This window comes from Acanthopagrus latus, chromosome 11 (assembly GCF_904848185.1).
Source record: "Acanthopagrus latus isolate v.2019 chromosome 11, fAcaLat1.1, whole genome shotgun sequence".
Taxonomy (NCBI): domain Eukaryota; kingdom Metazoa; phylum Chordata; class Actinopteri; order Spariformes; family Sparidae; genus Acanthopagrus; species Acanthopagrus latus.
The window spans coordinates 27,044,339-27,065,263 of record NC_051049.1 but is presented as its reverse complement, the minus strand read 5'-3'; positions in this window follow the sequence as shown (position 1 = coordinate 27,065,263).

The following is a 20,925-nucleotide window of genomic DNA, read 5'->3' as shown; positions in this document are numbered from 1 at the left end:
GTGGACGGGTTGGGTCAAACAAGCACAGGACTTTCACCCAAGGGACCACTGTTTGTGTCCGCTGTGTGTTATTTCAGCTCACACAGTACTTACATCACATATATAACGTGACTTAAACTAGTTATGTCACGTAGGCACATTCAGAACTAAAGTTACATGAGTTAGTAGTTTTTTCAAAGTTGATAGAACTACAGACAAAAACAGGTATTTACCTAACCAGATCAGATACAGCTTCGTCACAACATATAACCAAAAATTACAACCAAAAAAATGGTAAGTTTCAACATGTCTATGGTTTGTTTTGGTGAATGGGCTCGTAAAAGTTTCTCTGAATTGATTTATCCTATATTTGGAGAACTGCAGTAATTGGCCGTGGTGCATCCCATGACAGTTGTGTGCAGTATAAAACATAAAAAGACCCACAGACCCTGCGGGAATCCATTTAATATGCATTAAGTCTTTTGATACCAAGATCCTGAGACTAGAGAGACACATTTGTATTTATTGTTTCATCTTTGGAATTGTCCTGACTCTATCCATTGTGATTAAATACTAAATTTTTCATAGACATTGCATTTTTTGATGGCCTGCAGACACATTTGTATGTATTACCCGTTGTTCACTTTGTCCCAACCTGAACTGCCTGTTGTCACTCGCGGGGATGTAATAACCCCTGCGTTTTATTTCCTCACTTCCATCGATTGTTTGTCTCCAAAGCTTGAGCAAAGAGGCCACAACAATTGATTTGGAAATGATGCGAATTCAAACTTTGGCCATTAGTGTCCTGCAAGCCAATCAGAGGTAGTCAATGTGGACCACACAAACCCAAAATTGCTCAATTGAGGCCAGGAGGGTGCCTCGGTGCCTGCTCTTTCACTTAATTCAAGCTGCATCATGAGAAACCCTTTTTTTTTTTTTTTTTTTTTTCTGATGGAGCCCGACAATTAGCTCATCACAGATGAATCGTATCAGCACACGGGCGAACTAAGGGAGCCGGGTTTATCCTATGGATTCAATGATATGCAAATAAGCTTTGGGAAATATGTGCAAATATATTCCCATTTAAAATTCAGGGTTTTGTTTATGACTCACTGGGACATATATATCTGCCAGTTCCCAACTTGCAGTGCGTTTTTTATTACATCCACAGGCGCAGTAAAGACTATCCCACCTGATCATGATTCACTGGGTTTCTTGTTATTCACCGTAAAAGGCAGGTGATGACATTCCAGCCTTATGGGATTACTCAGTGCGTGTGTGAGTGTGTGTGTGTGTGTTGAGTGTCCAGTGACCCATGCAAGGGGTCAGAGGCAGAATGTTCACACTGCTGAAGACCTGCTAGGACTCTTCCCGAATTAGCTCAGACCCACACCGATAAAGCCCTGCATGTAGAGCTAATGTACAGGACTTGTCAGCCAGGTTACACTATCTCTGCACTGCATAATGATGTGTGAGCATTCCAAGCCCGCTACCGGCTCTTTATACCGCAGAATGGAGACTCGCCCCGACGCGAAGGGAAGTAATAAATTACTCTGGCAAGATTTGAGTTCTGCATAAGTCAGGAGGAGCCACCACGGGGGGAAACAGATTGTAGATTGTTTTGTGTGCAGAGAGCGAATGGGGGGAGGTTGGTCGTGGCGTTTTAGATTAATGCATCTGCCCGCTTTACAAAATGCCTTTGAATCTGCAAGTGCAATGTAAGCTATAACGTAAATGTGAGATAGATTACATTCAATACTGTGCGTATGACTTTGGGATTAAGCAGTGATTTGGCTATTTTGTCAGAAGCTGTAAATATTACTTACCGTATGTTATTCAGGGAGTACAGAGGCGAGCTCTCTGACACTCATTCAGAGGTGGTGCACACAGGCAGCTGTTGATGATAAATGTCATTACCCTGCGCACTGGGGGAAGGAAGCGCCTTGTGGCTTCAACCAGCAGAAAAACAAAACAGAGAGAGCTGCCATTCGCAGGAAGATTTAGAAAATAATGAGAAGTGTGGCATTAGAATGGAAATGTATTTTAATTCTGGGCAAGATTTAAAGACAATTTTAGACCTAAGAGGTGGTTTGATGAAAGTAATTCATCCTGGAACTGGAGCAAAATGAAATGTATGTCTTTCAGAAATCTAAAAAAAAGAATGATGAAATCAAAATGGTTACTGGTGATGTTCATTTTGAATGACTGGGTGTCATCACAGACAACAAACTTACTTTGGAAACCTCACAAAGAATATTAAAGTGAAAGTGTGCTGTTGTTGTTTTGCTGTTGTGAACAAAGCCAAAGACAGTTTGGACTTTGCTGTGAATAATCATATAATTTCCATTTGTTTACAGAAAATGTACATCTATCAGTATGTTTTTTCAAAAGACTTTATTTTATGTAACACATGAAACTGGGCAGATACAAGTTTGATACTGGAATTACATGTAACCATAACCATATTATGTATACTACACACAAATAGAACTAAGTTGTATAGTTATTTAGCCCACATAATATCAAAGTAAAAGCAAGATGATTCATTGTGAAATTAATTCATATCCTCATCACATTAGCTTTTTTTTTTTGTTTGTTTTGCTTCACAGGGAGGGGAACTAAATGTCAACACTAATCCTTGAATATTAATTATCAATCAATATTAATTAATCACCGTGACCTCTCTGCTCTAGTGTACTGAAATTCAATGAACCTATCTGACGATGTTTACACCGTCAAACAGACACATTTATAGATGTGAAGACTCGTTTCAGCTGCAGAAAGCTTTACAGCAGCACTGGGAATGTACTGAGCTGGCCCCAGCTCTTTTTTTCTTTCACAGCTATTAAAACAGGTCAAAATAATATCAATAGCCCATCTACATCTGCAATAGAATCACTACAGTATTGTATTGCGTTGTACTGAATGGTGTTTTTATTCCTGTTTCATCTGAGAGTGCGTAACTCGCCCTGAAGCGAATCCAAAGCCGTGCCATGCCCCCAGTAAGACATTCAGAAATGTTAACTGCTTCAGCGTAGTTGACCTTCTCATAATACTGCTATCCAGGATTTCAGTTGAAGGTAAGCCTCTGTGGTTTCTGAGGAGCAAATGGATTGTGCATGCAGATCTGAAACCTGAGAATAATGATTGTGGACCATTTACAGCAGCCTTTGAGGGCAAAAGTAATTGACTTTGGCTTAGACTATGAAGTCTCTGAAGCACAGAGGGCTTCACACATTCAGGCCAGGTGGTGCAAGTAAGTATCTGGCAGCAGTGCGGAGCTCGGGCAGTCACTTCAGTGGATATCTTCAATAGAATATGTTTGCATACCTGTATGTCCAGGACTCGGTAGATCCGATGATATAGAATAACCAATGAAAGACAAAAAACTCTGCCTGCACTTCTCTGCTCTGTGAAAATAAATGTTGATTCAGTTAGACCTAAAAAAAAAAAAAATGCTTGATGAACTTCTGAACATAAAGGTCCCATATTTGTTTGTTTGACATACAAAATGGCATTCTGCAAATGGATTCAGAGAATGTAGGTTTGACACAAATGTTTTGTGGCACTGAATAATAACCTACTGGAGAACAGTTCGTTCTCGATCATGGAAACAGACATTTACAAAACACGGTCAAGGTTCATTCGCTCACTTGTTCCAGAGCTTCTCACTCAGTGATTCTTTTGCAAGTATTTTGCCTTCGTTTCATCGAATATTCTAGAGAGGCAGACAGTGGTCAGGCAGCATGTTCCCAGCATGCCATTCTCAAAACAGCAGATGTTTGGTCCTACATGGTATGTGGCTTAGCCACTCTGTCCCGGTGATTTCCTGCTTATAACATTATTAAATGGTCTTTATCCGCAGATGGCGTTTGTTCAGTTGTGACAAAGCTTTAGACATTTAAACTTCTTATTATTCTGAGAACTCAACAATTGAGCATATGCCATCTGCTGACAAAGATAAGGACTCTATAATAATAATAATAATAATGACTGTGCTCTTAAGACAAAAAAAAACACTCCAATAAAACAAAATGGTTATAACCCATACAACGAAGGTCCCCTAACCATACCAAAGTCTTTATTTTTCATTTTAACCAGTTTCTGCATTATTATTTTAACTCAAATTATGATCTTTTCTTGGAAGCTCTGGTTGTTTTACCACCTCAACCAAAATAAACCCTAACTACAGTCACAATATGTAACAGAGGATTGTAATAGTTTTGAAAGACACAGGTAAGTCGGGTTTGGTTGTCAGATCAGAAAACTTAATCAGACCTGAACAAGGAATGATGTTGAATCTCTGTGCTTCATTTATCATGACAGGAAATGCTTCAAAAAGTGCTAAAAGAAAAGAATCATGCCCCTGCAGTTCGTTGTGAGAATATTTTCTTCTCACTGTATATATTCTACAGTGGGGAATAAGAATGATAAACTCCAGCTAAGTAGCCTACGGGTATGATTGATACATTGTTTGGCATCCAATATTACTTATCATCAAAGCGGCGACCTGATTTCACCTCAGGTCTGTGTTTGCGGTGCAGAAGCTCTCAAATGAAATGTGGGCCTAATTACATTTTATCTGATGCCCCGCAGCAGGCCCTGCCCTCTGAGAAATTAATATCTGAGTGTCCACTGCACCCAGTCTCAATTACGTTTCTTTTCAAATGCATCAGCTGCCATCCCTCTTGTTAATGCGCAGTGTGGGAGTGAGAGTGAATACAGTTCGGAGTTATTCGTCTTGCTCCCGAAGACGGAGCGGCGGGGCTCGGCTGCGTGCGAATGCATTTCAAAGAGCAGCAACAACACAGAGAAAAACAAGCCTGCTCACATTCATGAGCTGTCTAATGTTTTAACTTTTACTTATTGCGTTACCTAAAACAAGCAGGGCGGATGTGTTCTTTGTAAGATTGGTACTCTGCAGCCCAGTCACCTGAACGGCAGTTCAGATGCGTTTGAATTCGTACCTGTCGTGTTCACCGCGCTGACATTTGTGAAATAGCTGTCATGGCATGATCACGTTGCACGTATTCTATGTGAGGCAGCTTGGGAGGTGAAGGGCACGGGAGTGTCGGCGCTCCTGGCGGGCGAAGGTTGCAAAGACGGCCGCTGCTTTTCAAGAGTGCATTTCAACATTTATAAGGGTGAAACCACCATTTTTTTTTTTTTTTTTCCGCCCGAGTTCAGGACATTTTCCTGCTGTGTTTATGGCAAGAAAATTGACATATTTTTGACGAGACGTCAGAACATTTCCAGCCGTGTCTGCAGCAACAAAACTGGGATGTTTTTGATAAGATGTAAAGGATTTTCCAGGCTTATTTGTGGCAACAAAACCAGAATATTTTTGACATGACATGAATGTTTCAGCACTGTTTTTGGCAATGAGACTGTGTTATTTTCGACGTCTGTAAGAAAACAATGTGTTTTGCTGACGACCTTCTAAATCCATTCCTGATTTCCGATTAAGAATGGGTGAGAGAACCCAGTGTATTAAAAGGTGATCGTCAAGACTTCTCACAAATCCAGGTACTTTGAGCCAAAACGTGATCTTTTCCTAACCTTAACCAACTGTTTTATGTGCCTAAACACAACCGCACCATAATGTGATCTGCACAAATTGAACCGCAAGAAATGCAAAGTTGCAACATCTTTACGTACCGTTGTCATGTTCATCTGCAGAAACGTACACTGCCAACATTTATCCTGGTGACTGGCTTGGTATTCAGAAAACGAGCCGTCACGGTGCTGAAAGTCAGACGGTATCTACTTGCCGGTTCCCGTTGGGAGGGAGTGGATTGAGGCTTGTCACTGCAGCCAGGTTTGCGATATGCGAAGTGGTGTGGGCTCCCGTTGTGGTTGCATTACATATGTTACTCCACTTATTTGAGACAAGCTGAGAGATGCTCGTCTGCTGAGGAGGTCTGAGTGGGTGTCTCCCCGCCACGCCGTGACTTTCGCCAGCAGGGGGACTTGTTGCTTGATGAGTCATAGATCTGTCAGTGATGACACTGGGTCACTCCTATGGAGATGAGTGTGTGTATAATGAGCATTACATCTCCATGGTCACTTGTAACTGTGTTGATGAGAATCTTGAGAATAGCTGCTTATGTATGCTTAAGTATTACTAAAACTAGCACTAGTACTAAAAACAAGTACTAAAACACAGCAAAGGAAATCAGGAATGTATGATATGCATGTGTATGAGCTTTCTATATGTACAACTGTTCGTGGTTAAACCTATAATAGAATACAGGATACTTCACTATGTCCATGTGGACATCACTCCATTAGTTCAGATAGGCCTTCTATAATGTTCACACAAATAAGAATGTATTGTTTCATTAACAGGACAGTTGTAAAGTGCACACATATCTGGGAAAAGCTCCTGAAACAACTTTGTTCTTTTCGCCAGTCATTTTCAAATGCATGCAACAGAACACCGGATTTCTCTGGAGGTGTACACTATCTACTGCTCCATGCAGGACTTGGTAATGTTGTTCCGAGGCTACAGTGCACTTTCAGCATTTGTTAAAGAGCGAAACCACTGAATATTTTTGACAAGATGTCAGGACATTTGTGTGCTCTGTTGGTGGCAAAAAAAACAAAAACAAAAAAACCCCTTAAAAAATCAGGATATTTTTGACCAGATGTCAGGGAATTATCTGATTTGTTTTTAGGAGACAAAATGTTCTTATGTCTGTTTATCTATTTATTCAATTTATGAGATGTCATGACATTTTTAGTCATATTTCTGGCAACAAAACCATATTTTGGGAAGATGTCAGGAATTTTTTCCAGCCCTGTTTATGCCGACATAAAATGAATAATAATAATAATAATAAAATGGGGATGTTCTGGAGAGACACTGGGACATTTCCAGCCAGGACAGCGCCGGGACATTTTGATGAGACGTCATACAAAAACAGACGTCTCCAGCCATGTTTGTACAGTGCAGAACATCCGGTTACTGTAACTTCCACAGATATGAATGATTGCCGTAATGTTTAGAGTTATAGATTACAGTCCGCAAGCATTAATGCTTGACTTGATGTTCAGAGTGATGGATAACAGAACTCCATCAAGTCCCGAGGCTGGTGTTTGATTTTCACACGGTGCCAAGATGAACCTCGTCGGCTGAAACTTTGCCAGCAGACTCTACAAAAGGGACAGCTGTGACGCGATGTGAAACGTCATTCGATCTCACGGAGGCAAAGCTCAACTAAGTGCACCGTGAGCTGCTGATTTAAATAACACTTCTTCACTCTCTGATGTGAAGAAAATATACATTTTGTGCGGATTAATGAGGTCACACCCACATGCAGTTGGTCACCGGGTCCATCTGACAACTTTTATGTTATGAAACGGCGCCGATGCTCTGCCAGCCTCCGCAGCAAGAACACCCTCATGTAACGAACGCGCCGTCCTTCCTGCGGTTGTGGTAATTTGCCAAGAGAATACGTGTAATTAGACAAAACACTGGCTGCACACAGTGTGCTGCACCTCCACGTAGTTAAAAGAGAGCACAGAATTATTTCAGTGCGGACCACAACATTCTGATTTGTACAGATCTTGGAGAGCTGCTGTTATTCTTTTTTTTGTTTTGTTTTGTTTTTTGTTTTTTTTCCTGAAGGTGCAGCTAGCAGTGTTGATATTCAGAATTTATAATGTGAATACTGCACGACAGGCGACTGCAGGATTCAGCTGAATCTGGTTAGCAGCAGTGTACTGCAGGTGGGTAAACAGTGACGACAACTGACCTTGTGAATCCTGCTGCTCAGTTTTGACTGCTGCTATTTAAGGGGTTATGGAAGTGTCACAATGCTGAAAAAACAACAAAAAAAATGTAACAACAAAAAAACTACTTTTGTAATAATAGCAACAATCTGTATATGGATGAGTAGATTAGAGTGTCAGTGAGACTGCATATGCATCAGTAATGACAAAACCTGTACTCACATTGCAAATTGAAACCAAAACAGACCATCCAGAAGCTTTTTTTTTTCTGTGTGTTTTTCCTTCTTTTAGTCTATATGGGAGTATTGTGTTTGGCAATATAGCTCCCATCATGCTTTATGATTGGTTTTATTTTTCTAAATCAGCATGCTGCATTACCTTTAAGCGCTTCCTGTTTGTAACATAGCCGCGGATGCTCGACAGCAATCAGCTAGATTACATTTATGTGCAGGAGAAATAGTCCGAGGCAAAATGAAGGTTTTTTTTGGGGTTTTTTTTTTTTGAATGAGATTTATAAACCGATTTATGAATACTCACCCAGGACAGATATCAGAGAAACTTCTACCGCTGGAATAGGGTTGCACCTGACTCAGCAGTATGTGTGAAGTACCTGTGTACAAAGTACAAAGTCTATCAATGAAATGCTGATTTGGTAAAACACTCCTAACCAGTATTTGATAACCGGACCATGTGATCCTGGCCCACATGCACGTATGAAGGTGCATTGTAAGGTGTTCTTCCATTTCACAGTCTGTATAATAAAACCTTTTGTGATAATAATGTGAAAAATCATAATAGGGAGGAAATGTCTGGACCACACACTCTTTGTATCGTGGCTGCGTTTTTTTTTGTTTTTTTTTGCTTTTTTTTGTAATAGCAACAAACAGCTCTCGGTCGCGTTTACATGGCGGTGAAGGACAGTTACACTGAGGCAGAATTGCGGGGATTAAAGAAGTAACCCGGACAATCTTCGGGCCACTGCTTAATCCGCTCAAATAAATACCTGACACTCAATTTTCAGCAAGGCCGTCCAGAGCTGCTGTGATGGCTGTTGTCAGCACAGGGGGGTTAACTCCATCTGCTGAAGGACATGCGAGGGTGATGAGGTGGCCATGGCCTCTCCCGCGGCCCTCACCCTCACGCCAGAGCCTAACGCTGGCCGCGGAACGCTGCAGATTAAATACAGAAAGGCTGTAAATAGTGCTGATATCCACTGTGGCAACAATGACAATGGATACAGTATACTGTTTATCGTGAAGCATCATTTACCCTCTGAGAAAACAAACGCAAAAATTGTTATTCATAAACAGAAAGAAGCAAGCAGCCGTCGCTGCGAATACGGGAGTTGTTTGAAAAATGTGCTCGAGTTTGTTTATTTGTAATGTTTGGCCACTGTTCAGTGTCTGCTGTGGCACAGTCGCCCTTAATTACTTGTCAAAGCATGAGGCACCGCGAGTGTTTCCCTCTCTCTCTCGTTTATTACGCCGCAATCAGAACTTCACACCGCTTCTGTGCTATTTCAAAGCACAATTCACATGCATTCAGAGATGGAGAAAAAGAAGAAGGAAAAAAAAAAGGAATCTAAAAGGGTAGAAAATATCTTGAGTGGAGGCTTATAGCATGACATGAAAACACTTCTTATTCACCCACTGTGCTTCTCCAGAGTCTTTTAAATCCTGCATTCAAACAGAGAAGCATGGCCACAACCTCGAGGGGTGAGAGAGAGGGCTTTATAAACTCGGGGTGCAAGTGCAATGCCGGCTCGTATTACTCTTCACAGTGGCTGCATTTATCCCCTAATTCCTGATTATTCCGCAGTGAGCTGCTAGGTGTGCTCAATTTACAACAGAATAGAAGACAGATTTCATCCCCGGGGGGGGCGCAGCGGCTGAATGCATTTCTTCTTCTTCGTCGTCTTTTTTTTTTTTTTTTTCTATTTTTTAATTAGAGCTTAAAAGTTTAACGGCAAACTGCTCAACCATTCGGGGCAGTGCCGGTGATTATCATGGGCGAAGTCTTTTAATAACAGATCATTTAGCATTTTTAGTCGTAGGATCCCAGCAAAGGGAGCTGTTGAGCGCCGCTGGCCCTGTAGGCGGTGTAAAAACTTCATGTGAGAGGAGTTCCCCGTTTCGAGAGGCAGCTATTTTAACTGTAAGACGGTCGTTCAGGAACCGGTGCATCGTCTCCAGTGGCTGAGCTTAATAAATAGTGCATGTGTGCTAATGCAACAAAATGCGATCGCCCCTTAAAATTTACACTTTTAATGACGTACAATTCAGCATGTACTGTTAGCGATCTTTGTTAATATGGGAGGCGTTTTGGTCTGGTGCTTTTCTCCATGTTGGATTTTGAATTCATGCACTTTGTATCCGTTCCACAGTTAATCAGCTGTATTTGCAAGCCTAATGTAGTTAATGTGATGCTAGTGTCTGCTGTAATCATCCCGCATTTACGTTTTGATCAGCTGCTCAGTGAGTCCATTACCTCACATGGATTTCTTGTAATGAGAGAGTAAAGTGACATATCACAATTCCCAGTAATTCAAGGTGAAAACACCATGTTTTGTTGCACTTTTGGGGCCATTTTGCTTCCATAATACAGTGGAAAGAATATGAATGAACATACACTTTTCACTTTTATTCCTACTAGTATTCTGAAGGTTTCTACATAGCAGGTACTTCATAGACTGATTTACACAACATTCGATTCCTAAAAACATGGCAAAAAAATGTATTTTATTTATGGCTGTTGACAGGATCCTGATTTATGTAATGACAAAGAGATATGGCCAAAAGTCCCTCTGCAGAATCATGTATGCAATGTTAGATTTCTCTTCGCACAGCTCATTGTAATTAGATCAAACATGATTTGCATATTTCTGCATACAATTTCAGAAAACCTGCAGTACAAAAAGCAACTGCCTTACTGTGAATAATGACCCGGGGAATTTTCATGTTTGTAGTGTCACCCTTTTTTTTCTTTCCCAGGTTAGAATGTAGAAAAATTAATCCCTTTAACGTTGGATATCAGGAAATAAAGGGGATAAAAGTTGACTTTTTTAAAGTGCTTTACCTGAAATACCCTCTCTAAGGAGGCTGTATACAGTCATACACAGAATCATCCCGGATACGGATGAAGGTGTCACTAAAGTTCCACATTTTACCTTCAGAAAGTCCTTTTTTTTTTTTTTTTTCTAGTGAATTTTATCGCACAAAGCAGCCGCCTCTTAGGCTCTCATTAGAACAAGCCCTGGTTCCTGGCCAGATAAACGGTGAAGAAGAGCAATGGAAGGAGGGATGGACAGGTGGATTGGGCACCGGCGGTGAAGACAATAAGTTTTGTTTCATTGGCAAGGACTAATTCTTCATTCCTCTAATTGAAGAAGTCATGGTAGATCAATAAGCTTCACCGGGCCGCCTTGTTCTGGCATGCACTGACATTATAGCGAAAGACCCGGCAGCACAAATAGATCTTTTATCAGCGACAGGGCTTAGTGTGTTTACAACACATCCCTTATCTTTTCCAACTCCCATCTGTCGGGGTGCAGGAATCCAATTATGTTCCCAATATTAACCCCTTTAGAGAATTAACCCCCGCACACCACTAGTCTTTGAGCAAATAAAAAGTGGGTGAGGAACCTGCTGCCAGTGTTAAATGAGGAAATAAATAATGGATGCTGGCTTTGCCTCGCTCCCTCTGTGCGCCACTGATCCTACCCACCTGGAGGGCTTCTAAATAAGATCCTACGCTGGCTGAGCACAACACAGCAGTTCATTGATCCCCACCCTGTGGTAAGGCCTCTTCCCTCAGGTGGGCATATGAAGGTTGAAGGGAAAGGGCATGAAAAAAAAAAGCAAAAGTGGAGACAGACACAGAAACGCACATACAGTACATACAGACGGTGGAGGGGCAGACTGACTCACCTGCCCTCCAGGAAGCACAGCGCAGATCAAAAGAGTCAGCAGCTTGGATGTACATGCACGCGTGTGTCAGGGCTGCTGGGGCGCTCCAAAGGAAATCAAATGCGGCGTGCGCTCAACAGCAGTCATATTGCCGTCGAAATCTATGCAATTAATATGGTCTGTTTGTTTAATGGACGCACAGCAGATTGAGCAGCTTGTGAGTCACAGTGTGGCGGTTAAAGCTAGAAACACACAGCCCCCAGAACACATGTACCGTACAGTGCACGGGCGATCGCAGGACATCGCCGACCACCTCCTAATGAAGGTACATCTGAGTGCGGTAAATGAAGCCGTAGAAATGTTTTGACATGTTTGGCGGCGCATAATGGAGCCAAATTGCTGGCTTGGACCAAACGAAGCATATCAAATCACGGGCAGCTTCTTTACAGAGCACTACATCAGCTAACGACTTTGGGGGGAAAAAAAAGCGCTTAAATGAACATTAGGCCGTCAGCTGTCTGCGAACACCAGGTCAAAAAGGTGTCAAAGTTGTCAACCAGGAGTGAGCAGAGTGCTGGAGAAAGGTGGGGAAAGGTGAAAAAAAAAAGCCCATTTAATTTCCAACAACGCCTTCTCAAACAAACTAATTCCTTACATAATGATGTTGATGCCTCGTCATTCATGTAGGAGGGTTCAACTCTCCGGGAATGAGAGCTGGCTTTCAGGCTAATGTGGTGCACTTTTTTGTAATACCATATTTCACGATAGACCCAATTTTTTTCCGCCCACTCACCTATACAATGCATCCTGACCCACTGTGACTTGTTGCAGGGGGGCCATCTCACTAAAGATCTCATCTAGAAATGTGCTCTCAAGAGGCACAATTTTGCAGCAGTTGATTCAATCAGACTGGCCATTGTGTAGTACCAGTGTAATTTCATCGTAACCCGGAGAAGCACTGGGTCAATACTCAACCCTAATGAAAAATAAATATTTTGAGTCGCTTTTAGTTTTGTTTTACCAAGATCAAGAATGAACTTCAACGATGATCAGTGTATCGTGTAGACGTGATTATAATGACCGTCGTCTTTGTGAGACGGCAGGTGAAGGTTACCATTACAGTGTCTGCATTTGAACTTCATCTGTGAATTAACCGTGTGCCCGTGCACTCCCTCAAATCCATTTTCACAAGATTATTAATGAGGCTGCAAAACACCAGTGTCCCAGATACATACAAACGAACAGGATCAATATTGTACCGTTCATTTCAGAGCAAACCTTAAAAGTGAAGATTCCTTTACTTGTTCGAGCGGCTGTACAGCATTACAAGAACTTGCAGAATTTATTATTTGTTAAAACCGTGTTCAGAAAGGCCTGGGAATTACACTTCAGACCAATGCCTTTGATCATTTACAGTAAGAGAACTATTTACAGAACAAGGTTTTTTATAAACTTGAATGAATACATACTTCAGTCAGCAACCCAATAAGGATTTCCCTTCATCACGACTAGGGATGTTGACACATTTTACCAGGATGATACTTTTACTTTTACTCGTTTCAGCAGAGTACTTGCTCAACCCGCCTCGACAGAAAGTCCAAGGTCATTATTTTGAAATCAAAGCCTCTGTGTCTTCCATTAATTTGCAGCAACACACACACTGCTCACAATCAGCATTGCGTTTTTAGCTCATCAACCACCCACCTGATTTAGGATCAAGTGAACCGTCTGTAAATTCAAGGCAGAAAATGCACTAATGGAGTTTCACCAAGACTTCGTTAGCAAATCAATCAAACCTGACTCACCACTTTGCTTGGCGATGATGACAAAAACGAAATCGGCAAGTGCTCTCCAAATCTTCCCCACATGGCTACATCCTCAGGAAACCATAAGCCCAGCAACCATTTTAATTAGTTAGCTAGCTGGCAAGTCGCAACTTGTTGCCATCATCCCCGTTACACATCTTTGCTCATGCAATGCTAATGATGGCTTTGACAAAACCCTACAAACGCAGCCCACTGGCTCATTTCAGTGGATCCGCTGCGTACGGCACCACAGGGATTCTGGCACGTTGGCAAAGAGCCGGACGGTTGTTGAGCAAAAAAGATGAACCTTCCCTAACTGTTGCTGCGTCACAAGGTAACATCATGTGGTCTGCAGATCACAGAAAAAACCCTAATCAACCATTTATGTTAAATAACTTCCTGTCAGATGGTCCTGGTGTCACACTTGTTACTGACAGCATGGAGTGAGGCAAAAAAAGGGCCAAGAGGAGAAACTTCACAGATGAGGTGGAGGTGCCAATTTACAAAGACACACAAAACCAAGCCATGATTTAGCTGGTTTACAGGCAAATTGTCCAAAGAAAGACTTTTCACAAATCTGCACAAACTGCTGTTTGCTGGAAATTAAACCAGTGGCACAGTTTAAAAAGCCATTCATTTTGAATTGATTGTTGAAAATACAATCCCCCCCCAAAAAATAGATGGCACAGACAAAGGGCAGTCCACCGCTTCAATTTCAGATGTTGTTCAGAATTGCCACCATAACTGGTGAAAGACAGTGGAATCACTCTGATAGTGGGTATTATACATGCCACAGGGTGTCTCCGCTAATCGCAGCGTAGGCTGCATCACAAGCCTTATTTCCATTATTGTCTTATTATTCACATTCGCTGAGAAGCTTTTTGTTTTTTTGCCTCAGAAGATCTATCACAATTGCCAGATCCTGCTGCACTAGCTCAGAGATCTGCCGAGGGTCTTCTGAAGCTGAGTTGAAGAAAAAGGAGAAAATGATGAAGGGTATTGCTGGCATCAGACCCGCTATTGTAGGCTGATACTGTCGAGTGGCACCTCCTCAGACAGGAACAGCCAGTGGCTCTTCATCAGTCCTATAGTGCTTCTTGTGCGCACGTGCCCCTGGTTGTGAATGCACTCCTTTTCTACCATCCATAGAATATTCTGTATATGCATGTCCCAGGGTGCTTCTAAATTTATGTACATCTTCACACATAAATAACTGCGTATGCATCGAGCTAAAAGTAAGATTTATACTTCAGGCCCTAAGTTGACCTAGTACGCTCACAAATATATCAGGCCCAGTTAGTCATGTTGGGCTATGATCAGGTGTAGATAAATGTTAATTGATCTTATGTACTGCTTATATGGTCTACCAACCACTCAGTGTGTGTGTGTCCAGACACCCACATATACGCAATTTGTGCGCCCACCATCGGATGGGGTGCACACTAACACTTTTAGTTGAGCAGCTGACTTACATGTTTTTCAAATCCATTTTATCACACGCAGTCATACACTGCATGCAAGGTGCCAATGATCAGCCTCTTACACACCAATGAAAAAGCCATCAGGAGCAATCTGGGGTTCAGTATCTTGCCCAAGGACACTTCAACATGCAGCCGGTGCCGGGCATCGGACCACCAACCTTCCGATCAGTAAACATCTGGCTCTACCTCCTGACGCCTTAATACAATGTTTATGATTGATTGTGTGTTCAAATTACAGTTGTGTTACTTTTAATTAAATATTCTGACGGAGGCCCTACACCAGCATGAGTTGTTTTCAGTAGAGTGCAGACTACTTTGTAACTGCAACCAAGGTATTTTTTCATAATTGGCTCTCTTGTTACTTAAGCAACTAGTATGATAAATAAAGTATGATTAAATGGTGACAGCGCACCATTTGTACAAGCTGAGGCACCTAAATTGAGCAGAATGCTAATCTGCTGCTTTGCTTCGCACTGCAGCACAGTTATTGTCAGAACTGTGTATGAATGAGTGGATGTCCCGGGTACAGTTGGCAAGGGCGGATAGACAAAACACTTCAGACACGATTAATCCACACGCACCTGTATGGTGGCAGACAGTACGGCTTACGCTGAAACAAACAGTATGGGATTTTTTATTTTTTTTTTCTTAAATCATGTCGCTCGTCTCACAGGTAAGACTGTCCCACTGAGAAAACTCCCGCGACACCAGATGGCGAGTCCACCCCCGACTGTCTGCCTTTTCTTTGACAGGAGGTTGGTGTAAGAGCACGTCGGCGAGGAAGAACAAACAGACAAAATGTACAGCTGAAGTTCGCGAGTTTGAGTCACACTTGAGTCGTTCACGTGTTTTTTTTTTTTTCTTTTTTTCTTTTTTTTTTTTGAAATCTGGAAGCTAATTAAGAACCGCACAGCTTCATCACAATCTGCAGTTATTAGAAATCACTCAGCGTCCGCAGGCTTTCTCACTTCCACGTGAACAGAGCCTATAGGATCGACCCATAAGAGCTGATTAAATTATAGGTTTCTATATAGACCTTTATAGCACAGGCACAAAGGTGAAAGTGCTGGCCTTTTCTCTTACTGCGAGGGGGGGGTCAGTGATGCTGTGGAGCACACTCAGGCCGACAGCCATACGATAGTTACTGAGAGGCATACATCCATCAAAACACACTCACACACACATTCCCTCACTCACACACACACCATTACTTCTGCACCCTCCAAGCAACGATCGGGTCGCATAGACTCGGACTCTGATTTAATGTAATTTCATTTATCACCTTGAATTAGATTTCATGTTGCTGTTTAATAATTTAAATCCCCTGGAAAGCACTCTTGGCTTTCAGCTCAGTATCAAGGAACGCTGGAGGATGACCGGAGGTAATGGCTACTACAGTGACCATAATTTACTACTAATGTACTGTGGTGTTATACAGGCAACATGTGGAAAAAAAAGGGAGAATTTGTACACCAGGTAAATATGATAGTTCGGAAGTGTCAAGTCTCCGGTTGAGTGTGGGAAAGTTCTTTTTTTTTTTTTTTTTGCAGTTGCAGTCTGTTGAACTCTCTTATCGACAAAGTTCTCATGCACGAAATATCCTGTTTTTTGCCCGTATTCCAAAAAAGATAATTTTCCTACTGTTTGCATGACTAATGGAAAATATTATTCCACTAATACTGCCATGTGGATGCAGCAGTGCATACCTCACTTTTCAGAGAGAATGTTCCTCTTTTTCAAACTGCAGCAGTGTTGCTCTGTCCTTTTTGCTTTTCATCGATTCTTGATGAGATACGCCACAAGGTTTCGTGAGTTAGAGGTCCTAAAAGGATTCTCTGTTGGAGAATGGAGAGAAAAAATATGTATGTCCTGCTGGACGCATGTACTGTGAACCTACTAAAAATAGACAATTGACTCCGTTGCCATTGCCAGTAACTGAGTTTGTCATTCAGGTCTCGACGTCACAAGTGCGCTTGAAATCAGGGAATGGAAGAAAGCAGCATGGAGGCCGGTGACAATGCTATGGTGGTCACTTTTCTATATGTTTTCCTTCAGTAACTCTTTCGGACTCAGTGCCAACCAAACACCAATGGCTGAGGACTGCTTGAACAAAGACATGTAAGAATAAATGAAGTATCTAAGCGCCGAAATCTGGAACAAACTGTCATATTTCTATCACTGCCGATGAATACCAGTGACTGGGTTTGAACTGCAAAAGAATGCCAGCTGTACCCTCTCCCACTGAAGACAAAAGCCAGATGTTCATGGATGTTTTTTCCATGTGTTAGCCGGTTTGTTATTTACATCAACTCGTGATTAAGGTGCTTTGATACTTAACCTTTACATCGTAAAGTTTAGCTGCGAGCAGTGTTGTCTTTTTGAGGATCACATTCGCTCAGCTTCACGAGCTCAAACTTGGAAGCTACCCAGCACGGTCCATTGAGCAGCTGGGGGTTAAGGGCCTAGCTCAAGGGCACTACATCAGTGGGCAAGCGCTGCTCTTTCATTTTCGCTTTTCCAGCTGGTGACGGGATCGAATCACTGACCTCCCCCAGCCCGCTTCTCTAACCTCTGGCCACCGCTGCCTAATTAGCTTAAATTAATCTCTGTTTATTTGATTGAGACTGGAAAGATACTCAATTATTTCTATGTCTATCCCTTTTTCTGTTTGCTTAGTCAGTTTGACGGATTGATATGTATTAACAGAGTGAACGTCATTACATTTAAGTGAACCTCAGCTGTTCAACAGATTGATGTTCTCATAGGCAGTAGACAATTGTGCTAATGTGGGCTTGTCAACATAACAAATTTATAGCTATGCCAATGGAGTGCAGTGGTAGACAGAGATTTACTACTTGATGTTATGTGTATTTCATGTTTTATTTATTTTGTTATAGTTATTATGATGATGATGTCTGAGTGATGCTATTCTGGCAAACTTTGGAAAACACTCTCAGTTAAAGCAGTGGACTGCTCGCTTGTGACTATACTAGCAGCAAAAAAGTGAAGTTTTTTGAACAGCTGATAGCATGAAGTTGCTTGTTTGTTCATGCAAAATGCCCTTCACTTAAACAAAACCCTATCTGAATCAGGAATGGGCACCCTGCTTTTCTGTTTGGAGTGGTGAGTGTGGAAATTGTATAGATAGATAGATAGATAGATGTACTCTACGGTATTAGGCACAGGAAGCACTCAGTCATGCTAAGATGAATGCTTTGAAATAATAAATTACCAAATGCAAATAAGGAGAAGATTAGTCTGTGTTTATGGGTGGCGTTTAATTTTAATTGGTTCATTATTTCCGGAAATTACATTTTTAAACTCTCCTGACTGCCACAGCTGTGCTTGGTGCTGCGTCGAGGGAATGGAGGCTACAGGTCGAGAGCATAGCACTCGGCAAACCAGACTGCTGTGTACACAGCATGACTCAGTGTGATTTTGGATATTTCCTTCAGGTGTTTGTATTGACAATGAAAAGAAATTGGATCCGTGATGGATGGAATACGATGGCAGACACTATTAACAGCTTTGCAGCCGGAGACATTTTTGCTCACGCTTGTCTTTTTCCGCTCTGGTGGTCAACTGACTGTCTTTCAAGGATTACATACGTAAGAGCTCCAACTAAAGCATCCAACAATAATTATTGTAAAACAAGTATTTCAACTAAAGTAAAAATGACCAATTCATAGTTTATTGTTCAAACACATGAGAGCAAATGTTTTGTTTATGAGTGGCTGAAGCCAGGTTGGTTCTCCAATCATGCCCAAGGCACGCCAAAGGGCAAGCCAAACTCTTCCAGCACACCTGTATACATATCAGTGCCCCATAACATGTGTTCATCACACGTCTGACAAACAATTAGAATACTCATGGAACATTTATCACATTTATCATTTATCACCCATAACATGTGTTATCACACGTCTGACAAACAATTAGAATACTCATGGAACATTTATCAACAAATTAATTCAAGAACTTTTTGAAACGTTGGTTTAGGATGCTGCTTTGACTGCATTTTACAGGAAAAGAAGAATTTAAAAAAGTGTCTCTGTTGTGTGTGTTGTGTTTGTAAGAGCGAGAACAAGTGAGACAGAAAAAAAGAGATAAAGAGTTGATCTGTGCTGAGAGGGCAGCGTCACTGGTTGAGCAAGATGTCATCACTCCTGACACAACATGTTGATCAGAATACATAAATAAACACTGAGGGTTAAAAATAGCATGCATATAAACAGCAAATACATAAAGAGAATATGCATGAAGATTAAAAAAAAAAGAAAAAGAAGTGCAAGCTAGCTCAGCACACGCGCCCGCCTGTGTGGGCAGATGTTCTTAATCCTAACTTGTACGGGACTAATGTATTGGAGATGGCTGGGTACTCTGATAGAGATGGAACTGAAACCGATCCAGTGGGAGCTCACTAAATTTGAGTCTCATTGTGAGGTCCATATGGAGCTCTCTCTCCATCTCTCTCTCTCTCTCTATTAGCTTTCCTGTTGGCGATCCTTGATGGGTCTTGAATCTAGTCAGTCCTTGATGTCGGCAACATGTGGGAACTAGTGCTCAAACCTCTCTTTTAATGTCAGCTCTCTCTCTGGCAGCCCATGGCGTGGCTGATGTCAGTGGGGAACCTGTCTGTGGCGTCCTGTTCCCAGCAGCAGTTAGCACCATTTTTTCATGCTGATTAAACGATTCTCGCCAAAACTGTGATCACAGCTGGCCACGCCCACAGAAAACGTTATGTTGTGTCTTGAAAAGCGTCTTGAAAATACACTTCAAGCTAACACGTTTCCAGTAGAACACCCGCTCACACACGTGCATACCAAATATGAACCCACCATGACCTCAACCCTTAGTGTGTCGGGCGTTTTGAAGCCTGGAGGTTGCCATTGTGGCCACCGCCATCGTGAGTGACCATAGTTGGAGGAGAGGGGGAGGCTGGAGAGGATCTCTTAATGGCTCTGAATAAGAGCCTGAGGACACAGTGTGGTAGGGAATGGTCATTCTCAAGGTTGCCAAACCCAAAGGCATATCCTGCCATATCGTGTATTTCACTCTAATGGGGACAATACATTCCAAAATGAATGTTATACTGTATGTAGAGTTGAAACTAGCGATTGAGAACAAAACAAAAACAAAAAAAAAAACAAGTGAGATGTAGGGTGTTGTTCTCATAAGCTTACATACAATCAGATCAGACTTTTGAAACCAGTTCAGTTTTTTCTCAAAGCCCTTTCAGATGGGACAAAAAAGCCCATAACACTCAGTAAGTGTGTCTTTAATGTGAATGGGTACAAGCAGCATTCACTCCCATGTGAAATGACTCAAGTCGCGGGTGTTAATCGGCTCCAGCTTCGATCAACTGTGATGGAAACACAACAGCCAGGTGGACACAAGACATATATGACATTTTAACATTGTTATACATCTTCTGGATGTAGTGTAATGACGTATATCATCTGCTGCTTTCTTCTGTTTCCTGGATTTTTCAGCCTGTTAGTGATGATGAAGAAAGAAAGAACACAAGGAAAAAAAAAACAACAACATCAACAGAAAGGCAAACTGGTCTCATGGCAATGCTGAAGGCAGAAAGGAGCTAACTGCATGTGTTTCAAAGCCTGCCTTTAGAAATACATATACATGCACATTTTGGTGTAAAAGTGGTATTCCTAATGCAGTGCTGAAATAGATGCATTTTGCCACATTTCATTCTTCCTACACATTTACAGCAAAACGACCAGATTAAAAAGCCACTAAAACTAGTAAAGCTAAAGGCCAACCTTTGCAACAAGAAAGCTGGATGTTCTGCATCAAAAACAAAAAAACAAAAAAAATAAATGACAGGAAAACACTGGAAAACTGTCTCACACTGGTGTCATGTTCAGTAGTGCAAATTCAAGCCTGGTTTGTGACCTTACGTTTCCCTCTAATCCTGCTTCTTTCTTTGACATCCTTATCATATTTCCAAAGGTATGATACAGAAATGCCACCGAATATGTATTAAAATATATGCAGAGGCAT